Here is a 27,115-nt window from a genome sequence, read left to right on the forward strand (position 1 = left end):
CAAGAAACATATAATCTTGTTACGATGGATGTCATAGCCCTCTACACCAACATTGAGAATGGAATGGGCATGAAAGGCTCTGAAGTTTTTTCTTCAGGATAGAAATATCCATTACAGTGACCACATCAAGATGCTATTGGAATTAATCTCAATCTGTTTGACACAAAACATCTTCGTCTTTAGCGAAGAGTTATACCGCCAAAATAAGGGGACGGCGATGGGATTTTCCTTCAGCCCAAGCTACGCCTGCTTGGCAATGGAGTGGTGGGAAAAAGAAGTGGCTTGGCATCCGCTAAATGACAAATTTGTGAACAAGATAGTGATGTGGAGTCATTTCAAACACGGCCTATTGATCATTTGTGAAGGAACAAAAGCTGAATTCCCGGATTATTTCAAAATCTTAAACACAAGTGTAACTAATCTCAAATTCACCTATGAGATCAGAGGAGAAAGGGTGACTTTCCTGGACACTGAAGTATACATCAGAAATAATCAAATTCAGAGGACCCTACATCGCAAAATAACAGCCACAAATGCAATACTAGAAGTCACAAGTTTCCAGCAGCGCTTCCTCATCGCAAAGTATACCTTACAGTGAATTCTTGAAGATTCGAAGAATCTGTACTGAAGAAGTGGAATGGCAAAAACACAGCAAAGCAACGGCTATAAGATTCAAACAAAGGCAGTACAACAAGAGCATAGTGAAGAGATGCTGGAAAAATCAAATCAAAGATCAAGGGAAGACTGCCTAATCTCAAAACAGAGATCTGAACCTGAAAGATTGGAACCCATAAGGATGATCATGGATTACTCGAAAGACTCTAAAGAGATAAATAAAATTTTAAGAAAGAACTGGATAATTATTCAGTTGGACGAAACTGTTGGGAAACTTGTAGGAAAACATCCAACGATCACATACCGAAGAGGCAGAAACTTGAAAAATCGTCTAGTGCATAGTCACTATAAAGGGAAAAAGAATACTCAATGGCTCAACACAAAAGGGTTTGTCAAATGTCACAGCTGTAAGGTTTGTCAAATCGCCAAACCCATAACGGAAATCAAACTAGCCAATAACAAAATGTAGAAAATCAAAGAATTAATTTCTTGCAAAAGCCAACTCACAGTATATGTGATAGAATGTCTGTGCCAACTTAAATATGTAGGCAGTACAATTTGCAAACTTAAAAAACATGTTCGGGCAGCAACCAATAGGGACAAAACAAACGCAGTGGCAAGGCACATGGAGCCATCCCACATGAGCAATTGCAAACTTTTGAAATTCTATGACATAGTAACAGTGCCACTTAATGACAGGGGTGGCAATAGAGAACGAACTCTACGCCAGAAGGAATTACCCCACATCATTAACCTAAGAACACCCAACGGGTTAAATCTAAGCGAAGAACTGTATAGTCACCTCTAAAGAGAAAAAAAGAGCTTCGCATAAAAAATGAATACAGTGTGAAATAAAAAAAAAACGAAACTAAATATGATCTCATTGGGATAGAATCGTAATTTGAGAAATGAATGGATAAATGAACTAATTGGGATCAACCCTCTAGAGGAGGTAATTTCTTTCTTTCCTCCTGGAGGTTGTGTTGAAAAAGGAAAAAAAACTTTTAACATATCTCATGTTTAATGGAAATGATTGCATATTGCATATTACATCAATATGGACTTTAATAATAATGATTTGTTTTCTTTTTTCACCTTTTCACATGTATATAATTGATAGTTGGCTTTATGCACAAATTAGGCACTGTAAATGAGAAGATTAGGTTTACTACTCAAAAGGGACTACAAATCCCACAATGCTTAGAGACGCTCATAGGATTGACAGGAAATGACATGTCAAATTAAAAAATAGCATTTTACCAGCTGATGTTTGAGCGTGAACTAGGATCGTGAGCAAGGTCTTATGATAAGACCAAAACGAGTTGGTCTGTAGCTTTCACTTGAGGCTTGAGCTGAATACTTTATTAATAAAAGAAGATTTGCTTTGCATCTACGGAGTGCAAAAATGGGGTCCCAAAACTCGTTTTCTCCATTCAATTTCCAAAGTAAACTTTAGACAAAGCTACAGTTCAGACTGCTGAACGGAATTACTACAAATTTGGCAGGGAGAAAGGTATTGGTCCAGAAAGCACGTTTTGTTTAAATGGGGTACATCTGTTCAGTAGTTTTAGAGAAATATCAAAATTTACATATATCGATATTTGAGAATTCTGACATCTGATTGGCTGAGGCGTTATGAGCACGTGCATGCATCTCTTTGGCTGCAAACTGTTAAAACTAGGAAGTGTTGGAAGCCATTTTGTGACTGAGTTAAAAAGCGTAGGGGGAAAATAAGAGAATAATTGTATAAGAGGGTATAGTGGGAACACTGTTGTCTTAATTTAAGCGGTCTGATCGGTGCAGAGGCAGGGAGTTTGGGAATGTTGCGTAGGCTCTGGAAATCCCGTCTGGAAAACAATGCCCCGTATTGTGGCAACCAGTAAGGTTACGTAGGCTCTGGAAATCCCCCCTGGAAAACAATGCACTGTATTGCGGCAAGCAGTGTGTAGGGGCACACACAGGTGGTGTGAATGTTGCGTAGGCCGTGGAAATTACGTCCGCAAAAGAACGATGCGCGGTATTGCGGCAATGTTCAGTAGGCTGTGGAAATCATATCGGGAAAACAACAATGCGCCGTATTGCAGCCTTCCTTTACTATAATGCGGAGTAATGTTTACTTATAATGCAATGTTCACTTTTATCATGGATAGAGTCACCTTGTTAGAGGAAATTTGTTATTATGTGGGAGGACGTGTTCTGTTCCTGTGCGCGGAACAAAATTAACGTTTAATTGGATGAGGTGTTCCAACAACGAGCTCAATGTTCATTGGCTGCGAACAATTAAAAGTAGAAGTGTTGCCAGCCATTCCCTTCCCCTGCACGGAGTATCAAGGACATCTGATTGGCTGACGTGTTCCAAGCAGGACCTTCCCAAACTTAATGTTCATTGGCTGTAAACCATTGAAAGTAGAAGTGTTGCCAGCCACTCCCTCCGTGGAGCATCAGGGATATCTGATTGGGTAACGTGTTCCAAGCAGGACCTTCCCAAGCTGAATGTTCATTGGCTGCGAACAATTAAAAGTAGAAGTGTTGCCAGCCATTCCCTCCCCCTGCGCGGAGTGGCTGGCGTTTCCCAAGCAGGACCTTCCCAAGCTTAATGTTCATTGGCTGTAAACCATTGAAAGTAGAAGTGTTGCCAGCCATCCCCTCCCCCCCCCCCCCCTCCGCGGAGCATCAGGGATATCTGATTGGGTAACGTGTTCCAAGCAGGACCTTCCCAAGCTTAATGTTCATTGGCTGCCAACAATTAAGAGTAGAAGTGTTGGCCGCAATTCCCTCCCCCTCTGCCGAACACCATGGATATTTTATTGGCTAAAGTGTTCCGAGCACAAGTTTGCTCAATATTGGCTGGGAATGGTTCACTATTGTGAACCATTTTGTGATGCACTTCATTGGAGTACTGAAAAACAAAGTAGTAGCGGGGAGGGAAAGAACACTATTAATTCTGTACAGTGGTCACAAGGTGGTGGATAGGGATTGTGAAGGTAAATATTGTTTTTTATATATTTTAAGGGCCATTTTTATAATTGATGTGGGGTGTACAAATCACGGCGGGAAAATAACAGATTGTGTTGCGGTCTTCTTTTTATTAAGTTTGCGGGTGGGATACTTCCTAGGAGCACTATTTACTTATAATGTGGTGTTTACTTTTCTGACGGGGAGGTGTGGTTGCGCAGCATAAATTTCAGTGTAGGTTTGAAACAGTTTTTATTAAGCAATTACATATAAACTTTCTTCTGAAACTGACGCTGTATATATCAAAGGGGTAACAAATAAAAACGCACTTCATATATTATCCCTTAAGCGTGGCCACACCCTCCCTTTTTTTCTGCTATAGTTTGTAAAAGTGTTGCCACATATTCTTGATAATATAAGAGGGCATGAGTTACTTTTAGTAGAAAAGAAGTGCTACAAGAAACACTCCCGCACTACATCATCTTAGGTCACAAGAACAAGAAGAAGTAAAAAAACAGTTATACACAAATGGCTTTATATTACATAGAAATGTACGCTTTATCCTTTTTTTCCATTTCTATTCTGTAAAATTTGGGAACGTCCTGTCGTAGTGCTTAGAGGTCGCTCACTGCTCCGCTAACAAATCATGTACTCTTTTAAGAATATATAGGATAGTAGTATAATAATATACACTACTGGGCCTATATATTCTAAAGGGAGAAAGTGAATAGAAACCGCAACTGAGAAAAATAGAAATTACAAAATATCATTCAGAAATGTAGGGTTTATCAAAGGTATTCACTAAAAAAGTATTTATGCAAACTATATTTTTTTAGACTGCAATTTCGAAAAATATTCTCACTGTAAAAATATCTGATCGAGTAAGTTATAAAGGTCAATAAGCTGTATTTCAGATGGTTTACTCCTGGCGCCGACAAATCTCCAATTCCTGTTCTGTGACAATATGACACTCTATAACAATATAGAGAGTGTCACTGATGTCACACAAAAAGGAAAAGGAAAATAAAGTTATGAATACAAAACAAGATCAATAACTAAATACTTTCCAGCGGTGAATATGTTCAGAGCTTCTTTTCTCCGGGACTTCAAAATCTTTCATCTTCGCGGCGACGGGTCATAAACTCCTCTGAGATCATAATGACTGTGAATATTATAACATACATAGTCACACTATATGATCCCAAGGGGGAACTAGAGTTAGATACCAGAAGCTGCTCACATTACATATGAATCTTTAGTCTTCGCGCAGACGGGTCATGAACTCCTCTGAGATCACAATGACTGTTAATATTATAATTAAGGCTCACAGTTTTCTGTTTTTACTGATTTTTACAGATAAATACAGACAGAAAACAATGTTTTTCCTGTCTGTATTTATTTTTAAAAGCGGAAAAATACAAAAAATGTTGCTTCTAGTTAGTGACTTTTCATGCTGTTTGTTTTGAATTCCTAGTCAACAGATGAGCAGATAGATAGCATCGAGAGTTAAAAAACAGAATAAGATATATTTAATACAGGCTTGTGTAATAATTCATTTGTAGTAAATTTTGAATATTTGAATTTGAGGGTAGTGTTGAGCTATATTTGGTAGCTGCATTTGCAAAAACGCGACATGCATTAAACTATGAGTGCAGTTTATCATTTAAATAAATGTGGGAATGTACCAATTTTACTCCACTTATTTTCAAACCTCAAAATAAATATGGATAAATACTAATAAGATGGCCAAAAAATAAATATGGATAAATACAGTCGGAAATGTTACAAAAATAAATACCATAAAACCGGGAGCCCTAATTATAATAAACATATGCACAGTATATGATCCCAAGACGGAAACAGAGTTACAACCAGAAGCTGGTGACGTTACGTATAAATCTTTAGTCTGCGCGCCGACGGGTAACCAACACCTCTGAGGTCAAGTACAGTGTCAATATTATAAAATACAAAGTCATAGTATATGACCTCAAAGGAGCCAGAAAAGGAGCAATGTTTCCTCTATTCTGTCTGTTTCTCAATACAAGCTGTTGACGTTACAGAAAAAAGGCAAAACCAACCAATAACACTTTTTTCTAAATACAAATGTTTAAATATTGACAAATAGCTACATAATATAAATATCTACTATGCCATAATCAAACAACTTACAACTCAGGAATATGTTTTGTTGCCTCACAACAAGAACCCAGTGCTAGAAAAGGGAACCTGCATCACAGAATGGACATGCATAAATAACTCGCAAAAAGAAAAGTAATCGAACATCGAGTGTGGTTTATATACTTTTTGGTTATTGAGTAGTCTATGGAAGAAAGGTGCGGCTCCGTCCATTTAGATGTCACGTTTTATAGTTGACACATGCTCATGTTTGAACAGTTTAACTTGTGCACGGGTTGGGAAAAGTTACAAAATGTGAAGAGGTAAAGGTTTCGATTTCGATCCTAACACGTATAAGGTGCTTAATATGTACATACGTTGGAGAGCTTGAAAACTGTTACCCGGCAAACCCTGTCATTTCCATTCTCATGACTAAAAACATCTATTATATTGCAGTAATTCTAAATGGAAGACATAAAAAAAATATTGTTCAGAATATAAGAAAAAAAATACGTTCTAATATTCCTCATCACTATGGTTTTAAACTTTAAAAATGCCAGCGGGGGCGTGGCCAAGATGGCGGGCTGAGAAGACGTGCCTTCCGTGAGCTCCCGTAATCCAGGGCCCTCGGACCGTTGAAATACGCTGATCTCCCCCCCAAATGCTTGGGGATCGGCGCCGGTAGCGAAGGGCATACGGCGGCTCGGCTTGGAGCACTGAGGGACCCAGCGGACGCTGCTACGAGGCTCCGGAGGGGACCGGAGAAAAGAGCCGACCGAGGGCTGAGAGGCCGAGGCAGTGCGCGACGGAGCTGGGAAGGAGCGGACGTGGAGACACACGGGCCGCCTTGAAGCGACAGGCGAGCCCTGCCTGGCCCACTGATTCCTGGAGGGGGGCACCCAATCTCCTGAGACCCGGGACTGGCTCCACGACGGAGAGTTCAACGTTGAGTCGCCGAGCCCAGCTGAGGACCGGGCCTGCCGGCAGACCTGCCATTGGCGCGGAAGAGGAAGGTGAGCGGGCGTCCGCGTGGCACAGCCTGGCCGGGTGCAGCTGTCGGACACCGCTCGGGGCTGAACCAGAGCCCGCGCTGGCTGGGGATCCAGGAGCTGCGGTGGCGGGCCGGCCTGGGATCACTACGCAAGTCCAGGGCTGCAACCGGAAGTAGGCCTCTGATCACGCGGCCTCCCAACGCCCAACAGATGCACGGCCCCGGGTATGCCGGGGGCCCTAGCTGTTCCGCCGGTGTGGTAAAGACTCCGTAGGCCTGCCATAGCGGAATTGGAGGGGGCTGCTGCGCCCGCCGGGAGGTGTGGGCCTCCGCTGCCCCCTGGGAATCGGGGCTTATAGTGCCTCTGAGGAGCCCGCAGACAAGGGCGTGAGCCGGCGGAAATCCCAGTTGCGGTGTTGGAGGACCCGAACCCCTCAAGGGGTATCACCGCTGGAGGGGGAAGCCCCTGGCCTGCAGCAGGATATACCAGCACCACGAGGGTGGTGCCCCAATTGCCGCTCGGAGCGCTGGTGACTTGACCCACCACTGGGGCCCGGATCGCTTTCACGCCCACCACCATACAGGCCTCAGGACATCGTTGTAGAGACCGGTGAGTGGTCCGTGCTTGCTTCCCACGAGCCAGCGTTCTTGGTGTCCTGGGAAATTTACAAGGCGGGGGAGTGACTCAGCGGCGCTACCCATTTGAGTGACTTGGGGTGTGGAGGCCGCGGAGTGACTCGCTTGCAGATGCGGAGACAGGACACGGGGGCCCTCCCAGACACTGCGCCACTTGCCGTGCCCCCCGCTCACGTGATGGCCGGGAATAGAGGGAGCAGGAAAAGAGACCGCACTCTACCGGAGATGCTGGGCAGGGGTGCCCCCAGATCAGACAGGACTCAGTCTGTCTCAAGCCCCGCGAACACTTCTAGAGGAGCAGAGGGAGGGGAACCCCCAGTCACCAGATCCTTCCTGGAGTCACTGTTCAGTTCCCTCCGAGAAGATTTCCAAACGCTGAAGCAGGAGGTGGCCGGAGAGGTCCGGGAGGTGCGAAGGGAGGTCGACTCCCTGGGTGAGCGAGTGGCCTCGGTGGAGGAGGCTGGACACTCCCGAGACGAGGAGATCATGCAGCTACAGCAGGAAGTGCTCCGGCTTAAGGACCAGCAGCTAGATCTCCAGGCCCACGCTGAGGACCTGGAGAATAGATCCAGACGCAATAACATCAGGGTCCGGGCGTCACATCGAAAGAAGGAGACGACATTGCGGCGTACTTAAGGGACTTGTTCAGAGAGATATTGGGTGAGCCTGGCGACTTCCCTGTTCGCATAGACAGAGCACACAGAGTGGGCCTACCGCGCCGAGCCTCGGCGCCACCTCCCGACATCTTTGCCTTCCTGCCAGACTATCCTCTAAAGGAGCGGATTCTTCGAGAAGCGCAGAGGCAGCAATCCCTGCGCTTTCGTGGTCACCCAGTGGCTCTGTTCCAGGACTTGTCAGCCATTACCCTGCAAAAACGCAAAGCGTTCAAGATAGCTACAGATTTTCTACGGGAGCATGGCACACAATACTCCTGGGGTCACCCCTTCCGGCTCATCTTCCGCTGGAATGGGACTTTGCACCAACTCCGGTCCCTCCAAGACACCTGTGGAGTGCTGGGCATCACCGCAACGGAGGAGGACACGCCTGCCCCCGCCGCCGGCGCGGCACGAGAGATGGTTGGCAGACGCTTCAGGAGCGGCAATCCCCGCCTGCAACAGCGAGACCGGACTCGCCCACTGTCCGGGCCGCAATGGACAGTGCAGTGCATGCGGTGGCCAGAGTTGCGGCGAATGGTGATGTGGCCCTGACGGCTTGAGCGTACTCCGGGGGGAGATCACCATGGCTTCTTCATCTTTGCAGGTTCGAGGGTTCCGGGGGAAGGGGGCGGTGGGAGGGGTTGTTGTGGCTGGACGTCCACTTGAATAACTTTCCACTGACTTGTCCATTGGGACCAGACTGGGACAATGGTGCTCGTTGCACAATTGGTTGGAAGGGAGTTGGGGGAGAGGGTGGTTGGGACAGTTTCGGGGTGGACGGGGTGAGTGGTGGGAGGGTAGGTGGGGAAGTAGGGGACGGGGAGTTCAGGGGGGGATCCGGGAGTTGGAGAGGGGGGGGCGGGTCGTCCAGTGCACCATGCAGGTACTAATTGCTTTGTAGACACTCATTCATCTTGATTTGCCCAGTTGGGGACGCTATGCGCCTGAGGGATGTGAGGGGAGGATCATCCAGGGCGCTGTGCAGCTACTAGATATTCTGTCACTATTCACACATCCTGGGTCGCCCGGACAGGGAAGCTGCGCGAACACCTACACTTCTTTCTTGGCCTTGCTGCTTCGGGCCATATTCTGGACACTTGTACACTCCGCCTTCTCTGAGCGGGGCCTTCACGCCTTTTTCTTCATCCTTTCCTATGCCTCCTGATACTTTTAAGGTTGTAACCCTGAACGTCAGGGGCTTGAATAATCCAGTCAAACGGCGGGCAGTGCTTTCTCTCCTGGAAAATAATCGTGCGGACGTGTGTCTCCTTCAGGAGACACACCTGCTGCCTCAAGACACACATAGACTGCGTTCCCATAAGTTCCCATTACAATTATTCTCTTCCTGTACCACTAAGACAGCGGGGGTGGCGATCTTGGTGGCCAGACACTTTAAAGGGGAAGTCCTGCACAAGTTCACCGAACAGAAAGGTAGACTGCTAGCATACCGGTTCAGGATGGGCCATATTCTGGACACTTGTACACTCCGCCTTCTGTGAGCGGGGCCTTCACGCCTTTTTCTTCATCCTTTCCTATGCCTCCTGATACTTTTAAGGTTGTAACCCTGAACGTCAGGGGCTTGATTAATCCAGTCAAACGGCGGGCAGTGCTTTCTCTCCTGGAAAATAATCGTGCGGACGTGTGTCTCCTTCAGGAGACACACCTGCTGCCTCAAGACACACATAGACTGCGTTCCCATAAGTTCCCATTACAATTATTCTCTTCCTGTACCACTAAGACAGCGGGGGTGGCGATCTTGGTGGCCAGATACTTTAAAGGGGAAGTCCTACACAAGTTTACCGAACAGAAAGGTAGACTGCTATCATACCGGTTCAGGATGGGTGGTCTTCCTTTCACGATCGGGTCCCTGTACAGCCCTAACGAACGGCAGGACCGTTTCCTGCAAATGGCGGTTGAGGATATTACAGCTTCGCAAGACAGATATATTGTTCTCCGGGGAGATCTTAACATGGTTTTCGATTCTGCTGCGGACAGGTCGGCGCAGCGCTTCCCGCAGGTCGGGGAGTTCTCTGCCGGCTGTAGGGCGCGGCTGACGGAGGTAGACCTCCTTGATCTTTGGCGACACATGCATCCGGCGGACAGAGATTATTCGTATTATTCTCAGGCACATAAGACGTATGCGAGACTAGACCACCTTTTGGTCACGTCTCCGGTGCAGGCGCTGGTCACAGGATCAGAGATAGGAGTGTTGTCTCTTTCGGATCACGCCCCGGTCGACGCACCGCTGTGTCTGCCTCCGGCAGCTCACCCCCCCAAAACGTGGTGCCTCCGCGACACCTTGCTGCACAGGAAGGTGGTGGTGGATCGCATTGAGAACGCGATCCGAGAATATCTGACCCACAATGACTACTCTGACACCACCCGGGCCACACAGTGGGCGGCCCTGAAGGCAGTCTTACGGGGGGAGTTTTTGGCGATTTCCTCTGCCGATAATACAGAAAGATGGGCCAAGAGGGAAGAACTCACCAACAGGGTCCGTGAACTTGAACAGATTCATCGCAGGACAGGGGCCCCTAGAATTTGGAGGCGGCTCAAAGAAGCGAGAAAGCTCCTAGCGGCCCTGGATTTGGACCGAGCGGAGTACGCCGCACTTCGACTGCGCCTTACCTTTTACACAGAGGGAGACCGTTGTGGCAAACTGCTGGCCAACAGGCTCCGAGTAGTGCGCCAGAGTCAGCTGGTGAGGGAGATCTCGGATCCGGAGGGGACAGTGACGACGGAAGACGCTCACATTGCAGCTGTGTGCCGCAGGTTTTATGCAGATCTCTACACTGGTGAGCCTCCGGATGAGACGGCCATGGCCTCTTACTTGGACTCGGTCGCCTTGCCCTCCCTAGATCCCCTGCAGGCGGAGCACTTAGATCGGGATATTAGGATAGAGGAGGTGATTTCTGCCATAGCCAGGCTTAAACATGGCAAAGCACCAGGCCCAGATGGATACACCACACTTTTCTACAAAACGTTCTGCACGTCGCTGGCCCCTATCCTTACTCGTCTTTTCAACTCGTTTGCGGAACCGGGGGCCATTCCGCCTGATCTGCTACGGGCCTCCGTTACGGTTATCCCCAAGCCAGGGAAAGACCCGAAGCACTGTGGTTCTTACAGGCCGATATCTCTTCTGAATGTCGAACTAAAATTATACACGGGGATCCTAGAGGCCCGCCTTGCCCCTCATCTACCCGGTCTTATTGATCCTGACCAGGCGGGTTTTGTCCCGGGGAGGCAGACAGTTGACAATACGAAACGGATCGTCCACCTGCTAGAGAAAGCCTCTTGGATCCCGGGGGAAAGAATGATGCTGGCGGTGGACGCAGAGAAGGCGTTCGACTGGGTGCATTGGCCTTACCTGGAACGAGTTCTAGTGAAGGCAGGCATGGGGGATAAGTTTCGCTCCATGATCCTTAACGGCTATAGACGCCGACTGCTGTAGTCCGCGTGAATGGGTATACTTCAGGGGATTTTAACATCGAAAGAGGCACTAGGCAGGGATGCCCACTCTCGCCCTTGCTTTTCGCCCTCTACATGGAGCCATTTGCCCAAAGAGTCCGCGACAATCCAGCAGTGACGGGGGTGTGGATGGGAGGTTTCACGCACGCTATAAGCCTCTACGCAGACGATGTCATCTTATCGCTCGATGAGCCCCGGACGGCACTGCCGGCCTGCATCGAGGAGCTGGCCTCCTTTGGAGCGGTCGCAGGGTTTAAAATGAATATGGGGAAGTCGGTGGCTTTGGATATCTCCCTTGAGCCGGCCACAAGGGCCTATTTACAGAACCAATTTCCCATGCTTTGGTCATCGGGAGCGGTGCCCTATCTGGGGATCCAGATAGCTCCCACGTTACCGGCCATGGTATCGGCCAACTACACGGCCCTGGGGACAAAGATTAGGGAGGAATTGGGCCGCTGGAACCGCGGCACCCTCTCCTGGTTGGGCAGGATAGCCGCCATCAAAATGACGGGTCCTTCCTCAGGTGCTTTACTTGTTTAGAGCGCTGCCGCTCCAGCCGCCGGTCAGGTGGATCCCGCAGCTGCAGTCGGACGCCTCGCACTTTGTTTGGCAAGGGAAAAAGCCCAGAATGCGCAGAGCCCTCTCACTGTTGGCCCCTGAGGCGGGAGGTCTGGGAATACCTGACTTCCGTAAGTACTTTCAGGCAGTGCAGCTGCGTTACCTCGTGGAATGGAGTAAGTGGGAGTCCGATAAGCACTGGCTCTTTCAGGATCAGGCGGTGGCGGGTAGACCCCTGCAGGAAATCCCGTTCCTGCGTCGGCCTCACCGGCCTAAAAACTTGTACGCCTCCTTCGTCACAAGAGTGCCTCTGCGGGTCTGGAATGCCACTAGCACTACGTACGGCCTCACCTCATTCCCGTCGCCACTCACACCGTTGGTGGACAATCAGGACTTTACCCCAGGGATGGAACAGGGAGCGTTCACACACTGGAGGCAGGCTGGGTGTAGAGCCCTATGTCACATGTACGGCCCGGAGGGAGTTGTTCCCTTCCCGCAGTTTCGCCAGGAGTTTTCACTCCCTGAGACCGAGAGGCACCGCTATCTACAAGCTCATCACTGGGCTCTTCAACCACAGGTGAGAGAGACAGCTGACAGGCGCTTCCTACCATACGAGAAATGGCTCCTGTCGCGCACGTCGGATTCGAAACTGATTTCGGATCTCTATAAGTTATTACAACCGCCTTCCACACATCTTTATAACCCAGGGAGAGAACGGTGGGAGCGGGAGTTGGGAAGGACACTGAGCCCAAAAGAATGGGAGCACTTATCCTATAGAGCGAGGCATTCAGCATACCACATGGGCCTTACTGACACCCTGACTAAAGTCTCCACCTATTGGTACTACACACCAGAGCGGGTTAACGAATTTGACAGTAGCAAGGACGATACATGTTGGCGAGGGTGCGGGCACCGGGGTACACTTACACACATTCTATGGGACTGCCCACTCCTGGAACCCTATTGGAGGGAAGTGCTGGATGAAGTTGATTCCCACTTTGGCATTGAATTACCACGCTTCCCCGCATATACCCTGCTGGGGCTCCCGAATGGGTTGATGTACCCCCTCAGATCGCGTAGGGGTAGGCAGATAGCCATTGCACTAGGTTCCGCAGTCCAAAACATCCTGATACACTGGCGCACTACCACGACACCCACTATCATGGGCTGGCTCCATAGATTGTGGCATGTGTTGGGCATGGAGAAGTTATCGCTTACAGCGGCTGGGGATGTAGCGCAGTTTAATGAGCTTTGGCAACCATTTCATTCCTTACTGCTCACGGAATTTCGGGAACTTACATGTCCCAAATACCTCCGCCTCATGCGGCTCACGAGCCCGACAGTGCCAGCTCCGTGAATTGATGGGAGGTTTGCTTTCACTGTAGGAGGTGGTTTAGATGTATACATTGGATAGGCTTGGTGCACTGGACGGGGTGGGGGGGTGGGGGGGCTGGGTCAGGGGAGTTGGGTAGTTGGGGTTCTTGGGGGGGTGTTTGCTCTGGAAATGTCATCTCATACTGCGACATGCATACTATGTACGGCTGTGATGGACTATGCACCCCCGAACTGCACCTGATAGTTCCTCGCTGGGGTTGAGGCTCCGCCCGCCCTAACACAACGCTTCATGATGATGTATGCTTGCCTGTATGTTGTGCTGAATAAAATACTTTAAACCTAAAAATGCCAGCGGTTGTAAAGCGTACAGGTACCCCCTGAAAGGTGTGCCAGTGCTCAAGGGCGTCAGGAAGATTAAGGAAGGTGTTGGCCACAGTGACATAGTGGTGGGCTAACGTGCTGCTGGAGCCGGGAATCAAATTGTGAACAACGTTGTACGAAGTCAGGTATCATAGCTGCTGCATCACACTTTTTCCACACTTATATGTTAATTACTGCTAATTAAGGTTTAAACATTGTTAAATTATAACTTATAACAGACTACTGGTACAATTCGTTTTTCACCATAAAAAGTATGCAAGTTTTAAAAAAAAATCTTTAAAATAATATAGGTTTCAGGGACATTGTAGTTAAAAATTAACGTTTATAAAACCTTTGAAATTCACTGAAAAAACGTAGGTTTTACAGACGTTATAGTTAGTTGGACATTTCACTCATCCAAAACCATAGAAATGTCCCCGTTATAGTTAGTTCAGCTAACTATAACTCGAGCCCCTGCAATGCACTGCTGATGACGTCACATATTACATCATTCATGACATGGTCAGTGACATCACTGATGACATCATCCACATGATAATGTGACTCACCTCCTGACACCCTAATATAACCTTTGATACACCCATTCGAAATTAAAGACTACCATTTTTGAAACCATAGACACACCAATACCAGTTACTACATACCCACTCACTGATTCTTAGGTCTACACACATATCCACTCATTCACCCATGCAATCACTCATACATACAGTCACGCATCAATTCAACACTATCATTTGCACTCATACACCTATACACTCACACACCGCCACTCATCCATGGAGTTACTCACACACCTACTCAGTCATGCAAAGAATCAATCACACTCCCATTTCCACTAAAAACTAATAAAAAATCACTTACCTTGCACTCACCGCATCGCCGAGTCCACGATGCGGTGAGCGCAAAGTAAGTGGTTTTATTTTAGTTTTTTATTTAATTTTAACTAACCTATCGTCTCTCGGCTTCCCTCACCTCGCCCCACCCCACACCCCACCGCTCTTACCTGTACCGCCCGCCACTGCCTCTGTGAGTCCATTTCGCTATATACCCTTCTATCCCTCTGTCTGACTCTACTTCTTACTCTGTTTCTCTCTACCCATGTTCATGCGAAAGAGGTCCTGGTCCTTGGACAAGGGAAATTGTTGCTAATTGTGTGAAACTATATTTGAAAAATTAAGGTATAATTCGGTATAGGATGGCATCATGCTGACTTGAATTGGCAGGAAATGGGTATTACCATTTTAAGTTGCTCTGAGCATAGGTTCCATACATACGCTTTGCCCAGGGTCCCTAAAATCCTTAAGATGACACTGGCCAAGAGTACTTCTGGAAAGCTGGGAAGGTCACATAGCATTCCCAGTGGGATCTTGTTTCCGCCATCAGCTTCTTCTTCAAGGGCATTTACTCCCAGTACTCTGCCAGCACCTAACACCCTCTTTGCTCTCCACCTCCCTTACAAAGCTAAAAATTGTCCTAGGGCCTCTGGCAGAGGAAGAGCCTTTTAACATTTTTCCCGGTAGATGTGTCAGTGTTGCAGCAGACACCGAGGCATTAGCCTAGCACAATTCATCATGTCCGACAGACATTTGGAGGAGTGACGTTGTGTCCCACGGTGGCGCTGCGCGAGCTCCCCGGGGGAGCCTTCTTCAGCTGTGTTCCAAGTATTTTCTCAGTGGTATAAGGTTGCCCTACTGGTGCCTGTGGGGCGTTTAAAATACTCAAAACGCAACTTAAGATGTCGCAGCAAACAGCCAGAAGCCAGGAGTGGGAAGGCGAGGTCCAAAAACGAGATGAGGAATTTCCAGGGTTGACGCTCAAGATATAATTCTCTCTGCGTGTTCCCTGTATTGTCTTTCTGTCATACAAAAAAAAACAAATAACACGATATGTGATACAGGAAAACAAGAGAAGGGAAAGGGCGCAAAGAAAAATAATTCAAAAGAATTGTTTTAATATATTGTTCCATTTAGATGCATCATTCAGACACTAATATCCTATGTAACTGCTTTACATTCATACGTGCAGGCGCTATTACGTTAAGTGTACATAGGGCCCTTTAAGCAGTATGCAGTTGAGCCCTCACATTTGTGCACCGAAAAGACAGTTTCTTGTTGACACCAAAAATGTATTGTTACTGCTTAATTCCTAGGGCCACTTTTACCTAATTCTGAAACTAAAAAATGCAACACTTTATTACCCCAAGAACAGGAGCATTTCCACATAACAACTGTGTCGTTTCCTTCCACTCCCCTGTGGGATATGATTTCATTCGCACGAATAAATGGCAGTTCTATTATGGTATACAGGAAGTGGGGAAGCCAAGGTTATCCAGCTCTTGCAAAAGTCGTTTTCCATTTTATTTGGCAAGGTGACATTTTGAAAGTCAAAGCGACAAAACAGAGTCACAAAAGTCTGCCAGCTGATAGTGTAAACTTGGCACGCACCGAAAGTATTGTAATGTGTTTGCAGTTACTCAAGTGATATGATAGGATAAAGTTAGTGCTAACTGTATTGACCAGACCATCACGCGCTGCCGGAGGCTGTGGCTGAGAATGGAGGGTCGCAGACACACCATCTACCCAACATATAATAATAATAATAATAAAAGAGTTTATAAAGCGCCTGGTGACGCCATCCCGGCGTGTCCCCGCGCTGTGGGTGTGCCTTGGCTGTCTGCAAACACAGAGGTAACGCCTTTGGTTAGATTAGAAGTTCAGTCATGAGACCTCTACAGGGCTTTAAGTGGGTTGAAAAAACTGGAGGGTCTCTCAAAGGGGCGTGGCCGATGTAATTAAGGGCGTGGCTTAAATACACATAAGCTACAAATCTGTGCTTAGCATAGAGCGCCGTCCACCCGGTATTTTGCTGCTGAGTCTCGTCGAAGTTACATTAAAGGAAGTGAAGGGTGGTACTGCTGCAGAGTTCATATTTTTTTTTCATCCTGAGGGTGAAGGCAAAAATGAAGAGCCTGATAGGTACCGGTCTCAGTACCTCCTTTCTAGAACTGCTGGTGCTGAGCACCGATAGGACCCGGCCCACTTAAAGCCCTGGACCTCTGCAATGTCCTGGAACTCGGGACTGCTGCTTAAGTCACATACCTATTTAATGCCAGCAGGGCTGGGTTTCTGGGGGCAGTGGTCTTTCCCAGCTCCTCAACTTGGGGGTAAAGTAAGTAAACTGTTCTTATAAAAAAGTATGGGAACTGTGTTGCTGTGTACAAAGTGGGTGAGGTGAGTGTGTGTAGGGGCGAGATCAAAGGCTGAAAAAATAAACTGTTCTGTAACTTTTGTCAGTCTTTCACCTTCAGGTAACTACTTATAAAATGGGGCACAGCTTAAATGGAATTTAAGTTAATCAGTGGGAAATGCACTATCATACGTTAAGAAACCTCTATTAATGCACTGCAGAGATCAGTGTCTGAAACCAGAGATCCGCGTAATTTAATCCTGATTGGTGCAGTGAAGAATAGGGACTTGGTTATGTTTAGAGCTATAGGGGCCCAGGCTGTAACAGAAAGCACTGTGAATATGTAAATCATTATTTTAAACTTGCATTACACATAGTATAAAATAGGCTTCTACAAAAAGCACAAAATGGTTTAAGATAAAAAAAGTGTTCCAAAATATTGATTCTAGTAATACCCAGTCTGGACATAGTACATTTTTTCTTTATAACTGTCCTTTAAAAGCGTACACGTCACAGCTCAGTTGGTAACCCCCTCGCAATACCACTTGAAAAGAATACATCTGCATCATCAGGAAGCTTCAAGTGACTCCATCAATTAAAGTCAATACTGGCTTTCACTCACACTTTATGTTTGCAGATTGACCAGTTTTGCACATGTACATTTCTTTCAGGCAGAAGGCCCCCGGGCAAGAAGGTTTGTTTAGCTGTCTGCCCCTCCCTCGGTTTCACAGCACAGGTAACTCTCTGCCTTGCATTTAGCAGAAGCATTTTAGCTCTTGGAGTTAACCCTCCCAGAACAGTTGTATTTTCACAAAAGCAGGGAAACTGTGTTTATGAAATTAAAAAAGTATGCGGCGCCCCTCTGATCCCGCCCACTTCGAACACAGTTCTTACTTAATAAAATCATTAGTAAACACAACAGTACCAGTGCATGGCCGGCTTTAGCACTGGTGGCCAGATACAACAATCTTCTTGGCACCCCCAAATTACCTCTGTCTCCACGGATTGCCTCACCTACTACCCTCAAACAGTGCCTCTCATATCTCCTTAGCTCCTTTCTCACACAAATTTCATTTGTAAAGAACTTTCTAGCCTCTATTGTGCAGCTTGCAAGCAGTTCTGTGATGGTAGTTCATTGGTCAGTCAGTCAGTCAGTCAGTCAAACCACTTTAATCTGTTAATAAAAACCATAAAAGTACCATACAATACATCTCAATAGAATACATATAACACATACAGAATACAATAAAAAATGTACTTTTCAAAGAAAAATGTCATACCTGAATCATCAAGGATAGGGTGACTTAAGAAAATTTTGGGGGGGAATAAACACAATTCATGAGGTACATAAAATCTTTAAATATGGTTAATAAAATAATTCATCAATATATTATAATAAAAATTTACTAAAACAAGCAAGTATTAAAGTAGCACTAACCTGAGCTTCACCAGTACTCTTATATTAACAAGGAGAGCCAAATTTTCTAAGTCTACGGCTGCAACAAGGAAGCTCGCAATATTAAAAATCTCCCATGGGTCATTAAGCATTTGTAAATACAATAGAGCGGGTTTAACCTGGATAAAACCTTTTCCTTTTAAAATTGGGATTAAAATCCTCCTGCGGATAGCACTGTAATGATCACAAAACATAGTAAAGTGCATTGTATCCTGTGCCGAGAAATTATCGCAGGTACAAGGACCTGAATCACACAACCTGCTCAATCCTTGCACATTGCCCAGAATAAAATGAATACGATTAAAACGAAATCTGTTTAGGAGCATGCAGTGAAACAGCTTCATAACAATCCTCAGGTAAGGTTCAATCCCAGGGGTAGTTTTTAACAGAAAATTCAATTTCACTGTCTGTTATTCTATCTCCTCCCGCTCTGCCATCATCTGATCCAATAAGTGTCTTTTTGCCCAAACCAAGTAATCTTTTGTCACTTTATCCGGGGAATTAAATAATTCTGGACGACCAAGCTTGGTTAGACTGTTCTTAACATAATTTAACCATGGAATTTTGTTTGCATGGTCTAAAGTGACACAATTCATGATTATTTTATGGTTCCGTGATAATTGTGGGTTAAGCTAAGTTTTAAGCCAGCAAAGCACTGGAGCCTGCCTCAATCTACCTACCACGTAACCGACCCCCAGTTCCTGGTGAATTGAAAAACTAGGGGTGGATTGGGGTACAGACAGGAGTGAGCGTAAACATTTATTTTCAACTAGCTGTATCCCCTCCATTGGCTTATATGCCCAGATGGCCGAACCATACAAAGCAATCCCTATACATTTGGATTTATAAATATTAAGCATTGCATCCATTGGTTTAGCCCCCAGTCGCTGCGCAAATCCATTCACAGCGGCCGTTGCCCTTGCCACCGCATTTACTTTTACTTTTTGTTGAGGGACCCAGGAACCCCTCTCATCAAAAAGTACTCTTAGATAGGTAAAAGTGGTCACTTTGGTCAGTTCTACACTTTCACATATACAAATGTTAGATTTTATTGGTTTCCGTCCCATGGTCATTACATGAGATTTGGCAATGTTTACCAGCAGGTCCAGGGATTTCATGTAGGCTCTAAAGGAGTCTAAAAGCCTTTGGAGCCCTACCGCTGTTCGGGCTAATAAAACGGCGTCGTCCGCATAAAGGAGCGCCAGAATGAGCCTATCCCCTACCCGTGGAATGTCCAAACTTGCCATTCCTAAATCTTGCCCAAGTTATTATTATACAAAGTAAAAAGTAGTGATGCTAAAATACAACCTTGACGAACCGCTCTGCCTGATGTAAAGTGTCTTGTGCATTTTCCTTCTTGGTTGACCCTCACCCTAGCTTTGAGGTCCCTGTGTAGGTCAGCCAAAAAGTAAACTAAACTAGAGTCAATGCCCATATCTAGGAGAATATTCCAGAGCTTGGACCTATTTACCAAGTCGAAAGCCGACGTGAGGCCCATAAAAGCCAACTGTAGAGTCCCTACTTTTGCTATGGTGTATTTGTCAGCTAATAAATATGAATTAAGACACTGATCCATTATGCCCCTATTACTTCTAAAACCATATTGTAGGTTAGATAAAACCTCATTTTCTTCTTGCCAGTCTGTTAATTTCATTAGAATCACTCTCCCTAAGGCTTTCACTGCAGAGTCTATTAGTGAAATCGGCCTATAGCAGCTGGGGGTCCCCTCTCTGACCCTACTTAAAAATCGGGATAATACTGGAAGATGCCCATGATGACGGAAAACCCTGACACCTTGACACATTGAAAACATTGGTCAGGATTTTAGCCCAGAAGGATGTATGTTGTTTATATAAGTCCGCCGGGACATCGTCGGGACCCGGAGGCTTGTTACTACTCAATTGCGTGATTGCCAATTCTACTTCCCATTCCTGAAATTCTATTGTATGACAGGCCCTCCGCAAGTCACAATTAATTGGCGTTTCCTGGCTATCGTTAGCTTTGTATATGGTTTCAAAGTGAGTGAGCCATTGATCTTCCGTAATATTGCATTCAAAAGGGTCGCTCCCTAACCCGGAAAAAAAGGTTTGTTGACAATGGCCCAAAAGCTAAAACTATCCTTTATGACCTCTACTGATAGCAAAGCACGCCAAGCTTCTTCTTTAATTTCCTTTTTGCGTGAGGATAGTGCAAGCTTATACCCTTTACATAGCTTAGCAATATAAACACGATCTTGTGGGGCCCTCTTCAATTCCGCTGTCAATTGTCGGTGTGCTTTAGAGCAGTTACTGTCAAACCATCTCTCTCCTAACATATGCCTGGATTTTGTCGGTATGGTGAGGTCTGACGCTACCTGTGCACAAATGCCCTCAAACGTCTTAAGAATTTCCGCCCCCTTATTGGCATTTTCAAGACAGGTTGCAAACATATCCCCACCTTTTCACAAAGATCATAAAAAAAAGAGGTCCGGAAGTACTTTGGCCCATTTTAATCTCCATCCTTGGTCGGTTGCTTTCAGAGAGGTTTCAGCCCTTGGCTTTTCCAATTTCCCCTTTAAGCCACAGCAACTATCTAGTACCAAAGTTACAGGGTTGTGGCCGCTAAAATGAGACCATTTTGCATTATAAGTGATTACATAAGATAAAAGGATTGAGGAGTTAAAAATGAAATCAATAATAGTATCCTTTCCCCGTGCTTTAAAAGTGGGAATCCTCTCCTCACGGTCAAATGAGCTCGGTTCAAAAAGATCTACAGAAGCCGAGAGCTCTTCCAGACACTCCCTCTGTTGTGTATGTTCAAAGTGTGGCATTGGGAGATTAGCCGGCCCTAGAGGTTCTTTCCCCATACAATTCAAATAACATGCATGAATGTTAAAATCACCCATAATTATGATTCAATAATACGTGGTTTGTTTCATTCGATACATTTCTAAAAACATTTCAATTTATATAGATGTTCATTTAAAAAACTAGTTTCTCCTGAATTACAAAAATTTACAAACAACACTTTGTTTGACTTATAATCAATAAATTCAATTGCCAAACAATTATAAGAGCCCACATCCACCATCCTATGTGCCCCCGCCAGGTTAAGTGAAAAGAGCATAAGAAGACCCCCTCTAACCCTACCTGACGGGGATGGTTGTGCAGGTTTATAACCGTCCACCCAAATGTTGTTGACCGTATGCCAGGTCTCCTGAAGCCCAACTATGTCATACTCTTTTAACAGACACAGACACCTAGGGTCATCTTTTTTGCTCCTTAGACCCGCGATATTCCAACTAATAATGTTGCAATTAGGAATGATGCTCTCTTCTAATCCCTGTCCTTTATCATGTTCACTAAGGCTACTCTGTTGGCCAAAGGGTGATAGTCATTCATTTTCATCCAGTGTAGGCAATGGGAGGAATCTATTTTGACAGTGTAAGCTGTTCTTTTCCTCGTTCCTCTCGAAGAGCCCTTAATGGCGTCTTCGAGACACCTGCTAAGCTCCGATGGGCCTCATCAGGGCAAATTGCCTCTCTAGTATTGGAATGGGAAATAGGGTGATTTCAGATGTCCGAGTGGGGCCAAGCCCCATGGGAGAAGACATCCAATACATGTACCCCCTTAGGAGGAGGGTAAAAGAATCCCAGGGGCATTGCGCTAATGCCCACATGCCCCTCGTGCGGACCGCCCTTAAATAGCTGAACGCCATATTTGCACTCTCAAAGTTAACAACAATGCAGTCGCCATCAATCTGTTTGGTTTTTGGGCTAACCCACCCTACACGTCTGACCATTATAATGTGTGAGGAGACATAAGGCCTACTAGTAAGAAGTTGATCACACCAGTAATTGGTTTTACGTAGCAACTCCATGGTTGATTCCACTCTATGATCCTTTAATGGGGGGACCCCTGTGAGTATTGCAACTAGAGGGGTGGCTTCTGGGGGTAGATGAAGTCTACTACTATTCATCTTGCTTATAACCCCATCAGTCCCTTGATGTCTATGTTCCCTTTCCAGGCCCCCTGTGGGCACTACTGCTAATAGCAGGGTTACAATCAGAGCTAGACTTTAGTGGGTTTTGATTTCCCTCCACCCGACTATCCCCTGCAGGCCAGGTTTGTGCCTGACGAGTGGAATTATAATTAGTAGTGACACAAGCAGCTCTTGTAGCCCCCAAATGGGTCTCAAGGCTATCCAGTTTGGCCTTGACCCCTTCCACACTATTAGCCAGCATAACGATGTCTTTAGCAATGTTTGAGAGAATGGGCTCTAGCCGTGAGGTGAAGATGTCCATCATCACTTTCTCCATAACTGTTTCAATGCGTGAATCAGAATCACCAGCCTGCTTAAGGATCGTATCGGCAGATAGTTGTCCAGCAAGGCTAGACTTTTTTTCCCATTCTTCTTCCCTATATTTGGCGGTGGGATCTTCGGCCTGGCTCCCTCCCCTCTAAGGGCCTCTTCATTCATCACGGAAATCCCCTTTTATGGGCTAACACAGAGTGATCTGCAACCCCCCCCCCTGTCGCTTGGTCCATGATCTGTACTCTTAGTTCCAGGGGGACAGGATTTGTCTGTGTATTATCAATAGCAATTACATTTGTACTCCCCGGTATATCTTGGGTGAGACCTAATTGGACCTCTGCAATCTGTATTTCCTTATTCAGGGCCCCCACCGCTGATGTCAGGTATGATATGATGGAGGCGGAGTTCCTGGGCATTTTTATTCTTGCACTCCCCTGCTCCTGACTACAAGGGTTTTTTCGCTTACCCATGGTATCTGTTACAGACCTCCTTTGAGGTCTGATGGGTGCAGACGGGCCTGCCCTTAGCCCGGGCTTCGCCCGTGCACTGCGGGACCCCCTGGATGTTTTTAAAGGTGCCTCCTGGCGCAGGACAGACTGTGGCGGTGGCGGCTGCGCTGTACGCCGCTAGTGTTGCTGGGGAGTGTAATCCTGCACTCCCTCAGCTCCCGCTCCCGCACTCCAGCTCCCTTAGCACTCCTCCAGTCTGTGGCCCCTTCGTAGGGCACACAAACAGCAGCAGAGCTTCCTGCTCTGCAGGAGCCCCTGGATGTTTTTAAAGGCACCTCCTGGCGCAGGACAGAAGGTGGCGGCTGCGCTGGACGCCGCTAAGGATGCTGGGGAGTTTAGTCCTGCACTCCCCCAACTCCCGCACTCCGCCCCCCTTAGCACTCCTTCGGTCTGTGGCCCCTTCGTAGGGCAAACGAACAGCAGCAGGGCTTCTCGCGTTGCGGGAGCTCCTGGATGTTTTTAAAGGCGCCTCCTGGCGCAGGACGGATGGTGGCGGCGGTGGCGGCGGTGGCTGCGCTGGGCGCCCTAGGGATGCTGGGGAGTGTAGTCCTGCTCTCCCCCAGCTCCCGCTCCCGTACTCCGGCCCCCTTAGCACTCCTCCGGTCTGTGGCCCCTTCGTAGGGCAAACGAACAGCAGTAGGGCTTCATTGGTCACTTTGCTATATTAGGGTGAATGCCTAAGTAGATTCAGCTTGTTTTCTTCTTGTTTTCTATCGGCCTGGACACAGCTCACAGAGTTTCACTCCCCAGAATTCTGCTGAGTTACCAATCAAATGCATCAAATTCCACAGATTTCTGTGAGTGGACGTAGTATTGCACCCCTAATGAAGTCCCCTTGGCTGCTGAGTGTCCTTGAGGGCCAAGAACCCCTATTGTGGTCACAAGTAAGTACCCTACAGTGTGATTGCTGAGACCTCATTGGATGCCTCCCCCCCTGTTAGATTTTGGGGTCTCTAGTTGGCAGAGGTAGTCCCCTTTGACTAAATAGGGACCTTTGCGTCTAGTCAGGGTAAGGGGCTTCCCTACTAAAATAACCCCTGCTCACCCCCTTGGTAGCTTGGCACAAGCAAGCAGGCTTATCTCAGAGGCAGAGTGTGAGGCATTTGTGAACACATACAGTAATACAGTGACAACACTGCAGAGGGACGCCACACAGGTTGTATTGTAAAAATAAGTATTTTTATATAGACTTATCACAAGACCAAACAACAAACATCCACAATACTGTACTCAAAAATAGACTTTAAAATGGTAGGAAATAGCTCAGTTCTCTTAGGATTGTAAATGCAACACTTTACTCTCAATGTATCTTGGATGCGTAAAACAATGCAAACAAAAGGGTTGCAGGGAAGGTGATGCGTCGGTTTCTTACACTCAGTGGAGTGGATGCGTTGGTTCATTACTGCTGCGCATGGGAGTTGATGCTCGCTTCCTTACTGTGTGGGGAAGTGATGTGTCGGTTTCTTACTGCTCTCCGGTATGATGCAACAAGATGGCTCCTCGATGCGATACTTCTCTCCACTGCGATGCGCCCGACGGCCATGCAGCGACTCGATGACCTTCTGAGCCGCGACAGGCCCTGGGACGCGCTTCTCCTGTGATGCACCAGCGACCTCTCCGGCGGCAGCACGCTTCTCCGGTGATGCGACGCGCTTCGGTGATGCTATGGCGACAGCGGCAGCAGTGGCACGCTTCCTTGACGGTGCGACGGCAACTGCTGCAGCAGTGACACGCTTCTCGTCGTTGAGTTGCGCATCCAGTTCTCTGCGACACACAGTCTCTCAGAAGGCCCAGCACAACAGCAGGCACTTCAATTCCCAGCAAGGTAATTCAAGGGGGAGCTGGCTGGTGACGTCTTGTATCCCTGAGACTTCAGGGCAGAAGGCAAGCTCAAGTTGAAGCCCTTGGAGATTCTTCTTCAAATTGATGAAAAGCACACTCAGTCCTCTTCTCCTTTCTTTGGCAATGAAGCAACTACTGCAGACCAACCCCCAAACACACAGCACAGGGATAGTCCCCTCCTTCAGCCTCCTGTTTCTTCTCCTCAGCAAAGGTTCGTCTTGATTCCCAGAAGTGATCTAAAGTTCTGGGGTCTCGGTCCCCCCTTTATACACCAAAATCCTTTGTCTCTGAAGGCAGAGAGTGTCTGTACCTATTCCAAACCAGTTCTGTGCAGTCCTGGAGCACTATGTTTACAGGACTCCTTCTTTCCTTTGACAGGGTGTATCAGGTTCATCAGACACACCACAGGAGGTGGAGCCAGCATTGTGGATGGCAGGTGCAGCCCAATTCAGGCCCAGGTGCTACCCCTCCCACCACTCTACGTGCGGCTTCAGCCCTGTGCTGACTCACCCTGCCTCCTAGAGCCCCCCAGCCCCTGTCATTCAAAACACAGACAAGGAATACACAACCTACAGACGCAGGCTTCGATAGCTAGGCAAGAAAATACCTACTTTCTAAAAGTGGTATTTTCAAACACAGATTGTTAAAACCAACTTCACTAAAATATGTATTTTATGATTCTGAGTTGAGGCATACTAAATTCGGTTTTCTACCATGTTCCCTGGGTCAATTAGGATTATAAGGTGTTATAATCAACCTGCCCATTCTGGCCTATGGGAGCAGGTAGCCTTACAATAGTGAAAAACGAAAATGGCTGTAATTCACTGTTAGGACAGGCCACACACATCAGTGCATGTCCTACCTTTTACCTACAATGCACCCTGCCCTTGGGCCTACCTTAGGGGTGTCTGATATGTAGAAAAGGGAAGGTTTGGGGACTGGCAAGTGGGTGCACTTTAAATGCACCTCCTGGCGCGCTACTGGTTGGGGATGAAATCCCCTTAGCTGCTGAGGGTCGTTGGGGGCCAAGAACCGCTATTGTTGCCAAAAGTAAGTCTCCTACAGCGGGATTGCGGAGACCTTGTGGGAGGTCCTGCCCTCTTTCTCAATCCCTCTGTATACGCACCTCCTGGTGCATTACTGGTTGGGGGATGAACTCCACTTGGCTGCTGAGGGTCATTGGGGGCCAATAACCCATATTGTTGCCAAAAGTAAGTCCCCCCCTCATTGGGGGCCAATAGCCCCTATTGTTGCCAAAAGTAAGTCCCCCACAGAGGGATCGCTGAGACCACCACACATCTTTACACTTTAACATACAGCTAATCCTAACAGTCCCATACCCATTTGATATTTGTTTACATTTTCAATGTTTTTGGACCACCTTTTATTCTAACTTTTGGTTTTTCTAATTTTTCTTTTTGAAATGTTGTTTTCTCCCTTTTTATTGTGAAATGTAAAGATTTTGCTTACAGTAGACATGGTAAATGGATATTGTACATTTTTTACAGCTTGGAGTCACAACTTTTTACTATTGTTTTTACATATGTACTTCATCAGGTACAAGGGCAAGGCATTGTCTCCTCTTATGAAAGCTCTGCCTAGCAGTCCTGTTCACTATCTCTCAATGTAGCCTGTAGCCACTGGGTCAGGTGTACACATCCACTTACAAACACCGCAGAATGGGAATACCTACTGCTCCCACTCCCACGGAGGTATGTTTCTATTAATCAAGCAAAAGACCTGTGGGGACTGATTAAGAGCTGGATGGTAATATGGAATAATTTTTGAAGCAGAAGTGCCAGAAATGGAGCGGAATACATAATAGGAATTTTGTCCACCATACTATCCCGTTGGTAAAGGAACTTCATCCAATGGATTATTTTCTGGTTTAACACAAATTTAGACTTTGGTGGTAAAACGACATTCAAAGATTTCTGGAGGAAGTGCTAAATTTGGAAAATAATACACCCGAGAAATTTCCTCAACCATACTGTCCCTATTGTGGAGGAAATAGGATCAGGTGAATCCTCCTGATACAACTTAATTGAAAATGTAATATCGTTGTCTGTGGACCGACCTGCGCCTGACCCAAGACCACCTCTCCTTCAGGAAGAAG

Source organism: Lissotriton vulgaris, chromosome 8 (genome assembly GCF_964263255.1).
Source record: "Lissotriton vulgaris chromosome 8, aLisVul1.2, whole genome shotgun sequence".
NCBI classification, from domain to species: Eukaryota; Metazoa; Chordata; class Amphibia; order Caudata; family Salamandridae; genus Lissotriton; species Lissotriton vulgaris.